Source organism: Gekko japonicus, unplaced genomic scaffold, assembly GCF_001447785.1.
Source record: "Gekko japonicus isolate JY-2015 unplaced genomic scaffold, Gekko_japonicus_V1.1 scaffold167, whole genome shotgun sequence".
NCBI lineage: Eukaryota > Metazoa > Chordata > Lepidosauria > Squamata > Gekkonidae > Gekko > Gekko japonicus.
Window position 1 is genome coordinate 462,026 of NW_015164670.1, and position 4,288 is coordinate 466,313.

The 4,288-nt window shown below is 46.3% G+C and overlaps 1 long non-coding RNA gene across 3 annotated transcripts in view; it reads left to right on the forward strand.

Moving 5' to 3' along the window:
• Positions 1-434: 434 nt before the first annotated feature.
• Positions 435-4,288, forward strand: part of LOC107108683 — a 7,904-nt gene continuing 4,050 nt past the window's right edge. Inside the window, exons 1-3 of one of the 3 annotated variants that reach the window (XR_001482449.1) lie at positions 435-452; positions 2,423-2,510; positions 2,929-3,024. This is a non-coding gene — a long non-coding RNA (uncharacterized LOC107108683). Of the gene's footprint in view, positions 453-1,131; positions 1,169-2,422; positions 2,511-2,928; positions 3,025-4,288 lie in introns of those variants that run through there. The other 2 variants (XR_001482450.1, XR_001482451.1) reach the window with 2 other exon arrangements.

Here is a 4,288-nt window from a genome sequence, read left to right on the forward strand (position 1 = left end):
CCTGTCTTTTTCCCTGGATCCCCCCCCCCCCCCCCCCCATTTACAGACACCTTTTACCTGGAGAACTATTATATATGGACTCCCCCTGCCAGGGTAGCTCACACCAGCTCCTGCAGTCCTGTCCCAACAGCCCAGGAAAAGACTGATTTAGTGAGCAAATGGAAGGAGAAGAATTAATTGCAAGCAATGCGAATGGAAGAAAATGGGGCCCCGGAAATTAATAGCAAGCAAACGCAATGAAAGGCACCCACCAATTTGCTCACATTAGTCGGTAGCTCGATAAGAACGTTTCCCCTATCATCCAGTAGTTTTTACTCCGCCCTCTTCCAGCCAAACGCCTCGGCGCATGCGCCTGATCATCCAATCGAGTGCCCTTTCCCGTCGCCCCTTGCTCTTGATAAATACCCGCGTCTCGCGTTGATCGGCCTTTTCCAAGCGCGTGGTGGGCAGAGGTAAGGGAGAGGTTAGGTGGCGGGGGAAGTGGCGGGGGAAATGGGGGGAATAAAGGAATGGCGGTGGCGGGGAAATGGGGGGGGGGGAATAAAGGAGGAATAAAGGAATGGCGGCGGCGGCGGATAAAGGAGTGTCGTTAATTTAAAAAATAGACGTTGGCGCGGCGTGGAGTGAAAATTCCGAGCTTGTACTTCTGTTACGGTGGTTCACGATGGCCAATCTTACTGCCTTTGTATGGGTTTTTTTTTTGTTTTTTTGCTGCGTTCGTGTCGTTCCCAGTCTGTATGTATCTGTAGCCTCTGCACAAGGAAAATGGAGGTGCTTGTTTGTCTTCTCTAGTTAAGAGCGCGTTCCCCATCCCATGTATTTATTAATTAGTTAAATTTCTATCCCGCCGTTCCCTAGCGGGCTCATGGCGGGTAACAAGTGCATGAACGATTAAAAGCAGGTAATATAATTTTAATTAATTAATTAATCTGCCCAAGGTTTTCCTTTCTGTCTAGTCTTGTGATGTACGGAGAGTTGCCAATCTCCAGATGGGGTCTGGAGATCTGGAATTACAGCTGATTTCCACACTACAGGGATCAGTTCCTCTGGAGAAAATGGCTGCTTTAGAGGGTGGACTCTGTGGCACGTTTATATTCCGTAGTGGTCCTTCCCATCCCCAAATCTTAAGGGATTTGGCAACCCTAGAGGCAGATGATGCTGAGAGAAGGTGACTGGCGCATGCTCACTTAGAAAACTTCATGTCAGGGTAGCCGGGTAGCTGCTCTTTCCTTTGGGTTAATTGAGGCTTTCTTATGGCATTTGCTTACAAGTCAGGATGATGTACTGGACTGGTGTCTGGGTTCAAATCTCCCTTTCAGCTGTGAAGTTCATTGGTCTGTCTAAACCTATTTCACAGGGTGGTTGTTAGGGCAAAATGATGCCATGGAGAACCATGTATGGTGTTCTCAATTTCTTTAGAGGTAGGATATTTAAGATTGTTCAGTGGGATTGGAAAAATAAGAAATGGGTGTTCAGGATATGTACTTGCTTTCGGTTCTCTTATTCCTCTGTTGTATTCCCTAATACACACACACCCAGTGTTAGATAGAGTGCAGTGAAACGTCATATTTTCCTGACCACAAGTGTGAGGCTCTGAACTGTGTGGACATTGCACAGAACCTTCACTACTGAAATAACTTTTACGGTCTTCTGCGAAGCGGACCCTAAAAACGAGGCTGGAGTACAGGCCAAGCAGTTTTCAGATTTGAACTAAATGAATTTTGCCTGTAGTAGAGACTAAAAACATTTTACTTTGGTTGCTTGTTGAGGAGCTCCATGTAGCTCCTTACAGACTTTTGGATAGAGAAAAAGATTCACTACATGGCAGGTGGTGGATCTGTTCTTTGTAAGAGAGACTTGGGAATACTACACTTCTTACAATGCTTCTGTTTTAGCATGGGAAGGAAGTTCACTGTTTGGGGAATAGCATGCTACACATGAAGCTGCCTCATCAGGGTCAGAATTGTTTCCTCAGACTGGCAGTGGTGCTCTAGGGTCTCAGGTCTTTTGCATCACCCACTGCCTGGTCCTTTTAGTTGGAGATGCTGGGGATTGCATGCAAAGCAGAGGCCACAGCCCCTCCCCAACTTCCAACTCAGCTTCCACTGAGCCATAGCCCCTCCCCAACATTGTCCTGCTCTTGCTTTGAGGAAGTTTGTAGTAGTGTGCATAATTACACTCGCTGTTCACTGTTATGTAAGTTGAGTTGAAAGGAAGTGGCTGGTGTACTCACATGGATGAATGGGGATTTGGATCTAGGTTTTGTTGTAGTTCATACATTTGAATCTTTGTCATAGTTCATGCAAAGATAGGCCTTCAGGCTTTGCCATATCCATGTGCTATGCTGATTAAAGCCGGTCTATGTTGTACATTTGTACTTTATGTAGTTGTGTTAAATTAACATTCAGTTCTCTTCTTACAGTCATTGCCTTGAAAAAAATATCACTGCCTGCTTTCAGAAAGGTCAGCTGTCCCACAGGTGAACATGTCTCCCATTTTGGAAATTCAAGGTATTCATAAAAAGTAACTTCCATACTTTGGTCTGTATTCTGTATGTGGGATTCATTAACAACTCCCCAGATTGCCCTGCATTTTCCCCGTTACCTTTGGAGGGGAGAAAAGTCACCCAACATTCTTCCATCCAACGGGGACATCTGGAGAGGTCGCTCTCTCTCAGCTCTGTCCATGTGGCGTACGGGAGCGTAGGGCTTTGTGGTCCATGACGTAAAGTCCCATTCCACGCCGTTGGAGAGCAAGTCGGGCCCCTTGGGTCTGCAGCCTGCATATTCCTACTGCTTCTCTGAGTCCTTGGACGGTGACTGAGGAGATAAACCATGCAGGAAACATTCCTTTATTGTCTGCTTTGTATTCGTGATGTTCAAGAAAGTTGTGTGAGTCCATCTTATATCTGTTTGTTTTCCTCCCCAGGTATCCATAAAAGCCTGTTCCATGCTGATGGAGTCACCCCTTACCCCTGAAGCATCTGTCTGTTTTATTCTGGAAACTTCAACATGGTGCCCACCTGTGTGTTTTCTTTTGTTCCAGAGAGAGATTCCCACCCCCCCCGAGCATGAAGTGCTTCAGGAGAGGTCAAGAGAGAATTGCAGGAAGCACCCATTTGGAACTGGTCACCTTAAAAACTCAATGTTCTGTGGGACATCCCAATCTGTTATATCCTGCATTCCTCATAGCAGTCATTTTTCCGCAGGTCAAAATTCCAGAACTGCCCAAAGTCTTAACAAGAACCATGGTTCTAAAGATTATCTGCCCTGAAGCCACTAAAAAGTACAGAATACTAGATTACTACACCCTAATTAAACAACCTGAAGGGGCATACTTGCCCAGCAACATACTTCTATCCAACAGGGTCATCTGGGGAGGTCGCTCTCTCACAGCTCTGTCCATGTGGCGTACGGGAGCGTAGGGCTTCGTGCTCCGTGACGTAGAGTCCCATTCCACACCGTTGGAGAGCAAGTTGGGCCCCTTGGGTCTGCAGCCTGCATATTCCTACTGCTTCTCTGAGTCTTCGGACGGTGACTGAGGAGACAAACCATGCGGGAGACATTGGTCAGTCAAGTTGTGTGTACTGTGCTCAGTACACTTGCGGTCAAGCCATGTAAATGTGCTGATTGCTGAGAGTTGCTTTGATATCTTTGCATTTGTTGGGTGGACTGGTTTACATTGGGCAATCAGGAGTATCTCCTGGAAAGAAAGAAATCATGGTGGCAGTCCCCAATCTTGCTGAACCTTTGGACCCTTCTGTAATTCTGAAGGAGGCCACTGGGTGCCACCAGAAAATGGCTGCCTGGAGAGGGGGTGGAACTCACAGAATGTTATGATCGTTTCAGAAGGTATTTGTGTTGGTCTACGGTAGAACACTTAGACTCGAGTCCAGGAGCACCTTAGAGACCAACACGATTTTCAGGGTGTAAGCTTCCAAGAGTCAAAGCTCCCTTCATTATTATTACTATTAATTATTTATTTAATTTATACTCCTCCCTGTCCCACAAGTGGGCTCAGGCCAGCTTACAACGGAACCCATAAAACAAGGAAAACAATAAAACCAGTGAAACAATAGATGTACAGTGAACAATAACAACAGACCCTGTGCCTCATGTCAGGTGGATATAGGTAACCCAGAAAGCTCCAGTGCCCAGTAATATTATCTAAAACAGCAGGGCACTGAGAAGGGGCCATGAGTCGGAATGGAGATCTGAGTATTCCAGTCAGAACACAGGGGGACATACGTTGTAGCTCTGCGCATCCTTTATAAGCATTCTTTACAACA